General features: G+C 35.2%; 1 protein-coding gene across 1 annotated transcript in view; it reads left to right on the forward strand.

Moving 5' to 3' along the window:
• Positions 1 to 16,773, forward strand: part of ADGRV1 (adhesion G protein-coupled receptor V1) — a 668,591-nt gene that overhangs the window by 513,663 nt on the left and 138,155 nt on the right. The window lies entirely within an intron of this gene.

Genomic DNA, 16,773 nt, shown 5'->3' on the forward strand with positions numbered 1-16,773 from the left:
CCCTTTGGTTTCTCTCAATCAGGCACAGCAATAACAACACACACCTACACACTTAAAAATAGCTCAAAGAAGGGTAGGGGAGTGGTTGGCTGGACAGGCAGGGAGAATCTTTAGCCTTTTGATGTGAGTGCCCAAAGGAGAATGAAGAAGGATGTCAGAAATTTCAAGCTCCGTAGCATTCTATTATTTTTCACTTAAAAAGATCATGGGATATACTTATTTTTCTATATTCTCTTTTGTATACACACATTGTTTTATCTTGTAGAATACAAGTTCAGAGGATAAGGATTTTATTTTTGTTTTCTATATATCCAGAACTAGAAAGGTGTTTGGTACATAGTAGGCACTTTATAAATGCTTGTTTGTTGTGGTAGATAGAGCATGAAAGGAGAAGGAACATATGAAGATTGGAGGAAGGAACTGGGTATTTTTAGTCTGTAGAAAAGAAGACTCGGGGGGGGGGGGGAATGATAACTGTCTTTATGTACTTGAAGAGTTGTCATATGTAAGAGGGATTAGATGTGTTCTGTTTGTTCCCAAATGACAAAAGCAAGAGCAAAGGATAGAAGCTCCAAGGAGGCCAATTGAGGCTTGATGTCAGAAAAAAAGGGGAGGCTCACAACTAAAGTTATCCATTGGTGCAAAGTCCTGCTTCCAGAGGTGCTGAGAGGGCTTCAAGTAGGGACTGGCTGACTTCTTGTGAGGGGGATTGTAGTGGCTACTCCTTTCATACATAGGTTGAATTAAATGGCCACTGAGAATGTCTTCCACAGCCATTTTTTGTAGTGTCAAGAAATTGGAAACTGCACGAATGCCCCTCAGTTAGATAATGGCTGAATGAGTTATGGTACATGAATGTTATGGAATATTATTGTTCTGTAAGAAACAATCAGCAGGATGATTTCAGAGAGGCTTGGAGAGATTTATATGAATTGATGCTAAGTGAAGTGAGTAGACCCAGGAAATCATTGTACACGGCAACATCAATATTATACAACAATCAATTCTGATGGACGTGGCTCTTTCCAGCAATGAGATGATTCAGGTCAGTTCCAATGGTCTTGTGATTAAGAGAGCCATCTACAGCAGAGAGAGGACTGTGGGAACTGAGAGTGGATCACAACATAGTATTTTCACTCTTTTTGTTGTTGTTTGCTTGCATTTTGTTTTCTTTCTCATTTGTTTCCCTTTTTGATCTGATTTTTCTTATGCAGCAAGATAATTGTATAAATATGTATACACAAATGTCTTCCAGCTCCCAAATTCCCTGGAGGGTGTACTTTGCTATCTTTCTTTACTTATTTTTTGACTGAGAGACAGTCTCCGATCCCAGAAAGGGCAGGAAAAAGACAGAGGAATAAGTTTCCCAAATATAGAAAGAAAAGATAGATTATTTGGGAAAACTTACATTTTAGCTCTTCATGGTCATCTCTGAAAGGAGGTTCCAATGACATTCTGCAGTTATAATGCTTTTGTGTCATTTATGGCCAAGATTGATTTTTAATAATAAAAAAACAAGAACAGTCTCATACCTTTATTTGTAAACTTATGGCTTAGCACTGTTCTTGGCACATAGTAGACATTTAATAAATGTTATTGACTGATTAAGTAACTTCATGTAAGCAGAGTGTAAGGATATGGCTTAAGAAAGGGCATTTTGGGGTTATGGGATAATTGTTGTAAATAACATAGAAGTAAGGAGCCTAATGCAAAGAGCATTATCTTACATTCAGAATTCAAATAAATTAAAATTAAAGAAACATTTCTTAAATACCAATAGATTAGGCAGGTAGCCTAGAAACAAAAAATATCAATAGATTAGACAACTAGTTGGGAGATAGCTTTATATCAGAAGTCCAGACACTCAAGAACCCTTCTCTTGACAAATTCAATTTTTAGTATTTTAAAAAATGCATATATTTTCTCTTGGTGATGAGCACCATGCCATGTACCAAAAAAAGAAAGTTTAAGAACACCTTAGATAAATAAAAGCTGAGCAACCTGCACAGAAGTAATAAGTGCCAAAGGTGAAATTAGAACCCAGGGCTTGTTGATTCCAAGGCTAGCACTCTATGTACTATTACCATACAACTTCCAAACATCTGATTTATTGCCAAAATCTAAAGCACTGTCAAGGCCAGTCATACCTCTGTTAATGATTTTATGTGAATAAAGTTTCTTTAAAATAAGATTAGCTATAGGGGAAAAAATTAAATTCCCATAAATCTTGCAGAATAATGTTGACATAAAGCCAATGATATGTGCAATTGTTCCTCCATACTAAGTAGAAGTATTGAAGAATGGATTAAAGAAAAGCAGGGAGGAAGAAAAGAAGAACAAATGAATGAACAAACAAGAGAAATAAAATTTTATTAAGTACCTACTGTATGCCAAGCACTGCTCTAAGTACACATATAATCCCATATGATCCTCCCTAGGAGGTAAGTGCTATTATTACTATTTTACAGTTGGAGAGACTGAAATAGAAAGAGGTTAAGTGATGTGCCAAAACTCATACAACTGGTAGTGTCTGAAACCATATTTGAACTTGAATCTTCCTAACTTCAGGCTCAATACTTTATCTGCTGGTGACTGGAGGACAAAAGATAAGAAATGTCCCTACATCTTCCAGGACTTAGAACAATTTCCCTTTTTTCAAGTACTCTTTTTTCCTTTTCTGCTTGGGTTCAGAACCTTCCCCCGCCCATTTTTCTAAACCAGCTTTAACCTTCTCCTGCTTCCTCCTTAAGACTTTTAAATACAAATTAAAATTTTTCTGGACACTCATGAGATTATTTAATATTTCATTTAAAAATTTAAAAAGTCCCTTTCTTCAATTTCCTTGAAGGCATAACTGTCTTTAACATGTAAATTCTGGTGAAGGAGTATATTCCACTTCTTTGTTAATGGAAGCATGATTCTACAGTGTTTTGCAAACCTTGGTTTAACTGAATTTGGTATCCAAATGGCAATCTACCTCTTCCATAAAACTTCAGTTAGATTGTTGTGAGTCTTGACCTTACTTTATAGTTATCTATTTGGAAGGTTTTTAGTTCTCTAATAAAAAAAACCTATTATTATAGAACTAAATCAGGTATGCTTTTCGCACTTAATGATCCTCTTTGTTGGAAGGGACACTGCATTTTGAGAAACATAACATCCTGGGTTAAGGAAATGATAGTTCTGCTATACTCAGCTCTATTTAGACAACATCTGGAATATTGAGTTCATTTACAACCACCATATTTTAAGAGGACACTGATACACTGGAGAGGGACTTGAGAAAGATGGCTAGTATGTCAAAGTGCCTCAGATCAGCTGAAGGAAATGGGATTGTTTAGGTTACAAGAGAGAAGTGATGATTATTTTTTAAACTTGAACAACTCTCATCAAGAGGAATGATTAGACATCTACTTGGCTCCAAAGAAAAGAATTTGCATAGGATTTTACATAGGAGTTGAAAGGAGACATATTTCAGTTTGATGTTAGGGAAAATTTCCAAATACTTAAGAGACATTCAAGAATGGCATGGACTACCCTGCATGAAAAGTGCTAGAGGTATTGAGGCAAAGGCTAAATGTTATAGAGAGAATTTTTATTGAGAAATGAATTGAACTCTTAAATTCTCTTCCAACTCTGAAATGTTGTAATTCAGCTTGCTTGACTTGAAGGAATAATGCATGTTTCCCAAACATTTTAAATTAAACTGTGTTGAGAGTGTTTTGATTTGGGGTTGTTTTTTTTTTCATTTTTTAAAAATCACTTTTGTCTACAGCAAAACATTTTGGGAAGAAAAGATCAGTTAATATCAAGATAGTCATATAGCAGCGACATGTCATCATAAAAAAATGGCTGATTTTAAAATCAGGAATATCTGAATTCAAGCCCTTACTCAGATATATACTCTAGCTGTGTATCCCTGAGCAAGTCATTTAATATGTTATTGACTGGTTTATCCCCAAACAAGGAATTCTCTGCACCAATGAAATTATCAGTCTATACCCATTGGTGTAACTAAACTATTCATTTCTAATGACTCATGAAAAGGGGTAATTATCTACATCCTCACACAGACTCACTATTTGAGGACTCCCAGTACTTGCTGATTATAAACAAGGACTGTTACATTATTTTTGAATAGGTTTTTCTCTAAGTAGAGCTTTCCTCCATATATGATGGTCATTTTAAAAAAGGTATAATTTTAAGACTAAAAATTCTGTTTAGATCTCTATAGCTGACCCCTGATACCATGATAGAGATTGGTATTGTTGTTCAGTCATTTTTCAGTTATATCTCTTTGTGACCTATTTGGAGTTTTCTTGGCAAAGATTCTAAAGTGCCCTTTTCTTCTCCAGCTCATTTTACAGATGAGGAAACTGAGACAAACAGGTTGAAGTGACTTGTCCAAAGTCACACAGCTAGAGAGTACCTGAGACCAGATTTGAACTCAGAAAGAGGAGTCTTTCTGACTCTGGGCCTGCCACTTTATCCACTGTGCCACCTGCTGCTCTAGTAGAGATTGGTGGTCTGATTTTATAGAATTATTTGCTCTCACATATTAATTCCTTTGCCTCTGAAATACTCTTACTTTTAATAACATAAGTTGATTTCTTCTTCAGTTCAATGTACTGGATGTTTAATGTGAATGATTCACAATAAAGGTATGTTCCCTAAGCCAGATTTCAATGTCTCAAATGGAATTTTGAATGAAGCCTATAATTTTAAAGTTTGGTTTTGATCTCTGGCAATGATAAGCTTCTCTCTACATTTAGACTCATTAGAATTTACTGGCTCCTCTCTGATTCATAAACTTGTTCTTATGTGAAGAATGATTCATGAATCAGGGAAACAAGATTCATTTGAATAAAAAGCGGAAGTAGATGACTGTTTTTTATATAAAAATCCTACGCATAAGTTCTTATTTGCTTAATATGAATTTAAGGGGACTTTGATCCACCTACAAATGTTCAAGATGAATTTTGGATATCTCTTAAAATGAGCCATGGAATGGTTACAACAGAATCTACTAGTAGGACTCTTTAGTATTAGCCAGCATTTCCAGCTTCTATTTCCAGCCATTCCTAGAATAGGAATTATGACATGTATAAAGGGAAAAATAGCTCCATGTTTTGAGAGGCTCCATTTTGTCACCATTAAACATGAATAATATTTAGTTTGTTTTGTTTTTGTCAAAATTAATGAAAACACATTAAATACTTATGACAAATGTAACAAAATATTAATCTTTGTTTCCAATTTTGATTTGGTTGACCATATCTATACTAACATATTTTTTAGATCAATTAGAATCCAAAACAATTCAGAAGAATAAAAGAAAGGACCATTGTATCTTACTTGGATTCTGAAATCTTTGTTTATTTTTATTCACTTGATAAAAACATGTTTATTTTCTAAAGAAAATTGTTCCAAGACAGCAAATGTGATTTACCTCCCAAACAAAGCAGATTAGGTGAAACTAACTGAATGTCATCTTACCTAGTAACAGTAAATGCTTGAATAAGATCCAAAATGACCAACACAACAGGTTTCACATGTCCTTGACAGGAATTTCCTTGTTTGCAGTATACTCACATATTCTATTGCTGAAAATAAAACCAAAACAATCCTTATACATTTAGCAGGGCAGCTAGATGGTGCAGCAGATAGAGCATTGTATCTGGAGTTAGGAAAATCTGAGTTCAAATATGGCCTTGGACACTTAGTAGCTGAGTAAATTTTGGTAGGTCATTTAATACTCTTTGCCTTAGTTTCCTCATGTGTAAAATGAAGTGGAGAAGGAAAAGACAAGCCACGTCAATATTTTTGCCAAGAAAACGCCCACTGGGGTTATGAAAAGTCAGACAAGACCTAAAGTGATTGAACAACAGCAATAGATTTAGTGAAAGCCCCATGACACAAGAACACAAAGAGCAACCTTTTCTACTTGAGGTAGAAAAAAATATCATATTTATAAGTATGGGTGAACTTCCTGTGATTTTCTAGTAATGCCCCACCCGCACAAACCCTAAATTCTTAAAGTTGTTTTATGACTAGGACAAAATTTTATTTGTGCATTCTCTCCCATTGAGGTATAAGTCTCAAAGTTTTGAATCTGAAAGCTTCAGAGTGCCAAATATTCATAGGTTTTCTTAAATATTTAGTATTTTCTGAAAACAGTGCTAATTCAAATACAGGATTCTAAACCTAGAATAGTTATTATAATAATATTACCAATTTTTCCTACTCTAGCTAAGTAACTCCATGACATATAAAGCTTAAAGGATCCTCAGAAGTAAGTCAGGCAGCCAAGCATGATGAAGTATCCCTGTAATTCTTGCTATTGGAGATATGCTGAAGCTGATGGATCACCTGAGCTCTGGAATTCTTAACTGCTATAGGACTAAAGTCATTTGGGTATCTGAAATTAGTCCAGCATCAATATAATGAGTTTTCAAAGAGCAGAGAATAAGGAAACCAGGCTTCCTGAGGAAGACAAACTAGTCCAAGTCAGAAAAAGAGCAGGCCAATAATCTTATGCCAATTAGTGGTGGAATTGGGCTCATGAGTGACTGTTGTACTTCTAGCTTAGGTGAGATAGGAAGAGCAATTCTCAAAAAATGAAAAAAAAAAAAAGGAGGAGAAAGATAAGGAAGAAAAGGAGAAGAGGAAGGTGAGAAAGAAGATTATTGATAATAGCACCTAAGTGTTAGAGAGAGCTCTTTTATAGAATTAAATTTCATTATTTCCAAGGTGAATTTGAAATGTCCAAATATAATTTATAGAATCACAAAAATCAGAAGACTGTACAGGGATCTTTTCTTTCTTATTCTACCTCTCAGAAAGAACTGCACCTATTATGGCCTGAGAAGTGAGTTCATACTCTTTCTAAGACTATTGTGGCCTGAGAAGTGAGTTCGTACTCTTTCTAAGACTAGCCATTTCCAATCTTCTTCAATTATTGAGTAGAAAATATTTCCATATTTATAAAAATATAAAGTCCTCTGCTGCAAAAAAGGGCAGCACTTCTTTACTAGGGAATCTATGAATTCTTAAGAATTATTTTGAACTCTATATTTTAATATACTTAATTTTCTTCATACTCATAAATGTATATGTGTGTGTATATAGAGAGAGTTCTTAGTGAACCAGTGCTGGTTCATAATGCTCTGATAAGAGCAGTAACTGAGGATCTACTACAAATGCTTAATTCCTGAGGAATCATTTTATTATCTCTATCATGAGAAGCAGCATTTCTAGTCAATAGAGAGATAGTTCTGGAATCAGAAAGACCTGATTTCAAGTCCTGCCTTAGACATGTACTGGCTTTGTATCCTGAGCAAGTCCAATACAGAGTAGTGAATCACTTGCATTGGTAGGAATTATCTTCACTGGTTATTCCAGCTAATAACATTAAAGGTTCAATTAAAGAAAAATCTTCATCACAAATGAAGTTAAATGAATTATTTGTGATTAGGTGAATAAATTTAATTTAACTTTCTTTTAAAAATGCAGGCACAATTAATGAATAAATTAATTAATGAGAATGACTATGTGCCAAACACTTGTCCTCACCTCTCCAAGCTTTTGACTTTACTGATTATCTTCTTCTTCTTGAGATTCTCTGTTTTCATAGCAATCGCCTCTCTTGGTTTTCTTTCTACCTATCTGACCACTTTCCATACATTTTTGCTGGTTTTTCATCAAGGTCATGCCTGTAAATGTGATGTCCATAAGACTCTGTCTTGAGCCTTCTCTTCTCCCTCTATACCATTTCATTTGTTGATTTCATTAGCTCCCATGGATTTGATGATATTTTCATCATTTTCAAACTATTTATTCAGCACAATCTCTCTTCTACTTCAAGTCTCTCATCTTCAACTGTCTCTGATATAACTAAAACTGGATGTTCAGTAAATCTTTTAAACTCAACATGTCTGAAACAGAATTCATTATCTTTCCCCTCAAGCCCTTCTCTTTATCTAACTTCTTTATCACTGTTCAGTGTACCACCATCCAAGTTCCCTACATTCACAATATAGATGCCACCTTCAATTCCTCATTCTCTCATCCACCATATCATTCTATTTCTGATGCTTGTCAGTTTTACCTTTGTAACATCTCTAATTTCCTTCTTTCCGCTGACAGTGCCCCCACCCTAAGCCAAATTCTCATCATGGGCTATTGCAGTAGACTGTTTGGTTGTTCTGCCAGCCACAAGTCTCTCCCCACTCCAGTCCATCTTCCACTCAATTATCAAAGTGATCTTAATAAAGTACAGTTCTAATTATATTATCTCATCCCATGCAATTATCTCCTCCAGAATCAAATATAAATTAGACTTTTTAATGTTCAAAGCCCTTCATGACCTTACCCCAAATTTTAAATATTTTTATATCTTATTTCCCTCTATCTATTCCTTGATCCAATGACATTGACCTTTTGTTGTTCCTTGAACTCTATCCCCTAATATCTCAGTGGTTGTTTTTTACTCCATGTCTGGAAATCTCACCTTTCTCATCTCTACCTCCTGGCTCCTCTGACTTCTTTCAAGTCTAAACTAAAATCCCACTATATGCATGAAGTCTTTCCTGATCTCCCTTAACATTCTCAATCTGTCTTGTATTTAATTTGTTTGTACATAGTTATTTGCATGTTGCCTCCCCCATTAGATGGTGAGTTCTTTGAGAGCAAGGACAGTTTTTCTTTAAATTGTTAGCCCTTAGCTTAGTTAGTTCCTGGCATATAGTATGTACTTGACAAACTGATAAAACTGTATAGATACAAATATTAAAATTAAAAGTAAGAGAAAGTTTCTATCCTTAGTAGAATTACATTTGATACACAAAGAAAGAGAATAAATGACCAGCGAAGGTAGTTTCATACTGGAGAAAATGAAGGGAGTTTGAGGAGAAAAGTGTTCAAGACAGTAAATGGATGGATAGATGGATGGATGGGCTGTGAAGTTGCAGTATGGACTAATGTCTATGGTTAGCTAATAGATATACTGAGCTAAATGGACTAGTTTTTACATACTAAGTCACTAATTAACTTTTAGGCCCTAGAGTGGAAGTGCCAAGGAAGAATGAATTGATTTCCCCATCCCCATTCCCAGGGGCCTGAATTCTCAGTGGTCTGTGTAACTAAAGTAGGATCATTCAGGGAGAATTAGCGCCTACGGTGTGAAGGCTTGCCAAACCTTTTCATAGTTACCCACCCAACTTTGGTGTCCCCCTGCCTCCAACTCTCACCTTGCTGCTCCAAGAAGCATGTCATACCCCAGTAAGCTTGTCTTGAGAGACAGGCTAAACCAGATTGAAGGTAACTGACAGGTCTCAAACCCATCAATGAATTAGGGGAATGTCTATTCCAAGTATGTGAAGATATCCCCCGGTAGAATGGTCAGATGAGAAAGATTTGTTCCAGTGGCCATGAAGGGAGCCAAAGCAGACTCTGTGGAGTACTGACAGCTTGGTCAGATATCTCCAGAAGATGCATCCTGGACCATTGACGGTCATATTGATTTTTGTCTTGATGCTTGATTTTAATGACTCTGGAAGAGAGAATAATCTTCAGATTGTGCAGCTCTGCCTTACTTAAATCCAGTTCATGCACAAGTCTAGACCTCACCTGTAAAGTCACTGTTCCTCTTCAACACTGAAGGAGAAATAACAACTCAGGTAAGCCATGGGATTGTCAGACTATAGACCCAGAACAGGAACATATGCCAGAGATCTTCTAGTTCAGTTCCTCAGTGTACACATGAGGAAACCAAAACTCTTAGAAGTTTAGTAAATTGTCTAAGACTATTCCACCTTAGTAGAACCAGAAGAATTAAGCCCAATTCTCAATGTGCCACATGGCTAGCATTGAGAAAACCTCATTCACTGTTGAAATTAGCTATTTAAATAATTCTACCATCAATGCAATTGAAGAAGAAATACTGTTCTTGTCCTAAGTAATAAATAGTAGGGTTTCTGGACTATTTAATCTTTTCCTTCAGCTCCTATGAAAGGAGTTCTCCTGAGAATCTAAATTTAAAATTTTGTTCTGTGCCTCTCTTTTTAACTCCATTTAAGAACTTTTTTATAATCTTCTTTATTCACCCCTTATTTATCTTTATTCAGCAGATTCCAAGATAAACCATTACTTTATCCCATAAAAGTTATATAAAGTTATGTATTGTTATATTTGTTTTTTCTACCCAGTTGTACCTTTTACAGGTGATCAAAGTCATCTATTCCTATTAACATACATATATCCGAATCATGAAACATAGAATTAGGTACCTGGGGTTTTGTTGTTGTTGTTGTTAACATTTTACAGACCCACAGAAGTTAGGAGAAAAACCAGCTTGTGATGATTGTTTTATCTCTAAAATTCTTTATGGCATTGCCATAAACAATTCTGTGTTATCTTTTTATTTTTTCTGGAGAGAATGGCTCTTATGGTCTGGTGACAGGATGGGGATCCTGTTATAATAATTCAGGTTGTGATTCTGGTATTTAATATCCCAAATTCTAAACTCCACTGTTTGAATAAGATTTTGATTTTTTTAAAGTACTGTATGTTTTTCATTGCCTATCTTCCAAGTTTGGAATCTGTGCTGATTTTGGCTTTAGTGCCTACAGGAATACTTTATTACCTTGGGAAAGAATTTCAAAGTGTGCATAATCACAAATAGTAGTTCATAGTATGTTAGAATCCTAGTATTAACTCAATGGAATTGATACAATGCTTATTGATTCACACATTAGAGCAAATCCTTACAAGGTGTTGTCACTAATATTAATAGAAACAATGCTTAAGTTAACACCTTTGAGAGTTCACATATTAGAGTTCACACATTTGGGAGATTTCAGGGTTCAGTATGAGATATCCAAATTCACACTTCCCATAATCCCACTCTCAGAACAGGAGTCAACCTTTGAGTTTACACCTCTAAAAGAGCATAAAAACAGCTGAGCTCAGTCAGGAGAGTTCAGTTGAAAAGATTGAGAGGGAAGCGTCACTTGGAGATTAAAAAGTCACAAGTCGGAGTTGAGCTAGAGGCAGAAGCTGGAAGAGCTAAAAGACAAGCTGCAAGAGCTCTTGGAATCAAGGAGGGAGAGAGGCCTCTAAGAAAGCTAACTGGGCCCAAGGAAAGAGATAAGACTTGGAAGGAGAAAATGAACATTTGGATTTTATCAGCTGGCTGCATTTGAAGTGATTATTACTCTGAACTAAAACGAACGCTGCCTCCAGAAAACCTCCCCAAGAAACCTGGTCTCCCAGAGAACCATCATATATATTATAAAAAAGAAGAGAATACCACAATAGTATGGTACTTTTAACAAAATGGAGCAACTAGCAAAGTCACAGATATTTTTTAGATGATATTACTTAGATGTGTACTATTAGAGCTGGAAAAAATCTTAGAGATCATTTGGTCTTCCCCTTCATTTCACAATTGGAAAACCTCAGGCCTAGAAGATCCAAGGGATTTACTCAGGGTGGCAGAGCCAGGATGTGGCAAAGTCAGAATTTAAATTCAGCCCTGCATGACTCTTAAGGACCATTTTTCTCCCTTTATACCAACTTATAATTAAAAGAAGATCCAAAAATTGGGACAGTAAAATTGATGCATATTTTGAAAATATGTAATGGGAACTAATAATATAAGATGTTACTTAATTCATTCAGTCATTTTTCAGTTATGTCTGACTTTTTGTGATCCCATTTGGGATTTTCTTGGCATAGAGACTGAAGTTTTTTTGCCATTTTCTTCTCCAGCTCATTTTACAGATGATGAAACTGAGGCAAGCAGGGTAAAGTGACTTGCCTGAGGTCACATAGCCCAGAATCAGTGCCTGAGTACTTAGGAAAATGAGTTTTCCTGATTCCAAACCTAATGCTCTATCCACTGTACCACCTTGCTGCCCACAGGATATTGCAGATTTAATCACAAATTTCTTTAGTATTCTAGAATTTCTCACTCTCTAGAACTATATTGGGGAAAGGAAAGAGAACAAACATCTATTAAGCACTTATTATATACAAAACATTATGCTAAATGGTTTACAAATATTAAATTGATTCTCATAACAACCCTGTAAAATAGGTACTATTATTTTCATTTTACAGTTGAAGAAAATAAGTCAGACAAAAGTTAAATATTTGTCCAAAGTCATAGAGCAAGTGAATGTCTGAAGCAGTATTTGAATTCACATCTTCCTGACTCCTGAGTTCTCTCCACCAGGCCACTTAAGTGCCTAGTCTATTGGTAGTCTATAATGAGCTGAGTAGTACATACATTTTCAATGGTCAGTGATAGAAATAGACTTTTTATCACATGCCATTTTTTTTTCTGGATAAATTTAACTCCTTTAAAAGGTGAATTTTGTTTGATCTAATGGTAAGAACAAAAATTGGCCTGGTTCTGTTTTGTTTTTTTTTCTCCAAACCTGTTTGCCTACCCTCAGTATAAATATGTGTTTATTGACTGTGAAAGGTCATATTTAAATAGATCTTTTTTAATGAGCTTTGACAGAAGCCAAATGAAAACTGCAGTGTAAATAAATAACCCTCAAGAGAACAAATATTGTGATTTTTATAATTACAATATGTTGCCTTCAAGAGAAAGTAGATATTAGGTCATAAGGAAGACAAGGTGATTAGTAATTATTTAAAATACTGTTGTACAATCCTATAGAGTCAGAGTAAATCAATGTGATTGAAGATTGATAGGTAATTGAAATGAAATTATATATGATCTCCATATTCACTAATTTATATGCCCAATTAGTAGTTTGAATTATTTTTCCCTTCCTCTCTAATACCAGGTTATTCACAAATCCACTCATTGCTATTTTTAAGAAACTTTGTTCTAAAGATGTACTCTATAAAATTATAATTGCATGTTCTCCATCATTTGAAAAACATGTAGTAACATACAGTTTTGAAGCCTTGGGCATAAATAAACTATAGAAACTATTTTACATTTGCTAATCTTACAACACCTGTGAATCAACATAAACAGTAATAATTTACATTCCGCACATAAATGAAAGGATGAAAACCCCAAAATTAATAGGCTCAGGAAATTTTGAACCATAAATTTATTTATGCATTGAACATATACACACACATACATACCCAGAAAATTATAGCAATTGATTTATTTTTATCACAAGTGCATAAATGTTAATAAAATTAAGTATACTTTGGGGCTATATCTCTTATTCTCAATTCTCCATTTTCAGATATAAATTCTTACACAATGATTTCCTGCTTTAGTCTGGGGATTCCATTATACATAACTTTTTTAAGTCTGATGATTTTTTAGCCTACCATATTTAGATTTCTCTTCTTTTGTTATCCTGAAAAATGGATCCACACTTGTCATGATGAAGGGATAATTAGTTCACTCATATATATCTGAAGCTCTATACCATGTCATATATTAAATGTGCTGAATAGTATTGTTTTATACAGTCCTGTTGATTTCCAAGTACTCTGTGATCACTTGTTAGGTAATTGTGAACATGATGGTGTGAGGTACTGTTTTTTCCAATTTATAAGTATAAATATTAAGCAACAGAATAGCCTGTTTCCTGTTAGAAGTATTATAATATGATTTTCAAACTTTGCTTCAATGATAAACTAGCATTGTGTCTATCAAAAGGCATAGTGACCACATACTAATGGACATCATTCATTTAGACTTTACAAAGTTTTCAATAATTCAGAGGCTGTTAGCAGTGACTACAGACATAAAAACAAAAAAATTTTTTAAAATGTTGAGCTGCTATCTCACTGAGGAAAACGTTTTGCAATGTTTGGGAGGCTAATTGTTGGACATGAAAGAATTCCTGGAAAAATACTACTAAGATGGGGTTTCTCCAGAAATAACTCCTCAGACTTCTCTTAACTTATTAACTTAAAAGTAATAGCCTCTATATCTTTTCGGTTTTTTCTGTATTAATTTTTCTAACACTTTTATCAAATACTGATACTTCAGTATTACTAACTTGGACTTTTATTGAGAAATCTTTTCATTTCAATGACTGCAACATGCAGTGTGATACTTTTATGAAAACTGCTTCTTAAGCATAACTCACTGATTAATCTCTGGTCAGATGCAGAGAAAGCCTTATTTTCAGACTTTCTGATTAGGACATCCAAGAGGGATTCTAAATATGGATGTAGACATCTTGAAAGATGCATTCTGAATTTTCCCTGTATTACAAAAGCAATGTAGTGTGCTGAAAATTGGCCCAGTTCAGTGTCTGAGCATGTCTATATGCAGATGAGTACTCAGCCCTCTGACTTCTGAGTAGCCAGCAATCTGAGCAAAAAAACTCTGTTAAACTAGCATTCAGTTATTAATTACCTGACTTCACCTTTGCATTTCAAAACCCAAATTTTTCTGATAACTTTCCATGTAATGACATTACATGAAATCTGATATCCTGAAAATTGGATACAAATATGAAGGAAGATCATAAAGGGCTGATCTTCTTCCTTTTATGGCATATTTTTTCTCATTTGAAGGAAATAGAGCATTTGAATATTCCTGAGAGGCACAGATTTCTTTGTCCCCCTCCAGAGGATATTATCTGGCAGCCTTGAAGAATGTGGTTCAAATAGAATTGCTCTAATAACAGTTAACCTAAGATCCATGTGGGTATGTCTCAGCTAACTCAGTTATCCTCTTTATACACAAAATTATAGCTTGTAAATTGAAAATTATATCTAGCCATTTCAAGATGAGACCATAATCCCAGGCTTGCACCATATTAATCTGATGTTTCATTCTAATAAGTCACAGTGAGACAAATCATCCACACAAGCTTTCCCTACACCGTGCAATGGAACCACTGGGTGTCCATGGCAAGTCATATGGCTATTTATGTTTTCAGTGGATTGAGTGACTCCACTGAGAATTTGCCCTACATTCCCTCCCTTTCGCCCACAGAAACCATACCCAGCCTATGCCAGTACTGGCTTGCTTCTTGGCCTGCAAATTCAGACTTGAAAGGGACCTACCTGGGACTATTTAGCATGTAACCTCGCTGGGAAATCCAGCCTGTTCCTGAATCACCCTTAGAGCCAAGTTAATTGTGGGTTTCCCCTAGGTCATTGAGCCTGTGCTTGAATCACTCTTAGGACAAAGTGAGATCTGGGTTTCCAGTAAGTTATTATGCCTCTGCAGCATTTGGGATCCTTTGGGACATGCCTTTGAATAAGAGTTTCTGATATCTGTCCGTAAGACTAGGCTCCTTGCGGTTATTCTGATCCTATTTTAGAAGAGATTTGAATCCTCAAAATGGTACAAGTTTTAAACTACTGCTACTGCTGCCAGTGGAAACCTTAGATAAGTTAAGACAATTCTGTTTAAGACTAGATATCCTGTTATTGTCTCACTCTTCATTATCCATGAGGTTTTCTTGGCAACTATGCTAGAATGGTTTGCCATTTCCTTCTCCAGTTGATTCAAGTAAACAGAGGTTAAGTGATTTGCCCATGCTTATGTACAGCTAATAAATATCTGAGACTGGATTTGAATTTAGGTCTTCCTTCCTCCATGTCCAGTATCCTATCCACTACAATACCTACCTGCCTCTTACTAAATATGTTAGGATTATTTTTTTTTTCTGCTTTAGTGGACCCTTTTAGGCTGTTTAAGTAGGGACTCATACTCTGGGTTTGAACCAGAAATAGATTTCTGAGAATTCAAGTTATACAGTAAGCCAAACTATCTTCTTCTACTTAAACTACTTTTCCTTTAGTATTGAACTACTAATATCCTGAATTCCTCTTAACTGGGGTACTCAGGTTTTCATCCTGGTCTGGATTGCACTCTTCCCAGAACAGATGCATAGTGATACAAGAATAAATGAGCCCTTGCTCATTTGTGAGACATAACATTGTGAAAATGGAACTTATTGGGATTGTTGATGAAGATGAGAGCCAGCAGGGCAACTTGCAACCACTTACACACACTTGCAAAAACTCCATTGAATTGGAGAAATATGACAATGAAAAGAAAAATTCCGAAATTTGAACTAGTTGCAGAAATCTTGCCTGGATCTCATAACTCTTATTATTGGGCCTTTGGGAATTCCTTGGAATAGTTTGCAGAGGCCATTATCCTCTATATTACCTTTGTTGTGCTACCTGTCCTTCCCCCACCTTCCTAATGTTTGCTTGATGCTGAAATCTGGGTCTTGTTTTTTCTATTGTTTTGAGGTTTATTCAGTGAGTATACAGGGAGATGACTTCACCTTGTTTATTCAGAACTTAATTAAATACTTAACTCTAGTCATGAAAACTTGCTAACCCAGAAATACAATAAGTACTTTCTTATCAAGAAATCTCCTCACCCTGAAACTACTCCCTTGCTAAATGCTATTAATTTCAAAATGAAGGAGCCACAATCCACACCCTTCCATATTCATTCCCACTCCTTATCTTGAAACTCTACATCTTGTATCCTCAGGGATTCATACTGGCTTCTCCTATTTTACTTTGAAAAGTGTGTTTCTAATCTACCTCTCCTATTTGAAAAAAAAAAAAAAAGGGGGGGGGGGGGTGGTAGTGAGAGAAAGACCAAAGAGATAAAAGTAAAACTGTTTTAGAAATGATAGTAAACACAGACTGAAATGCATGCTCAGTTCAACAAGGTGTCATCCCTATACTACTGTCAGTAATATAAAATAATAAAACAGGCCTACAGCGCCATAAAATTTTGCACTATACTTTAAAAAGGCAATGAACATAATTCTATCCCTATTT

This window comes from Sarcophilus harrisii, chromosome 1 (assembly GCF_902635505.1).
Source record: "Sarcophilus harrisii chromosome 1, mSarHar1.11, whole genome shotgun sequence".
NCBI lineage: Eukaryota > Metazoa > Chordata > Mammalia > Dasyuromorphia > Dasyuridae > Sarcophilus > Sarcophilus harrisii.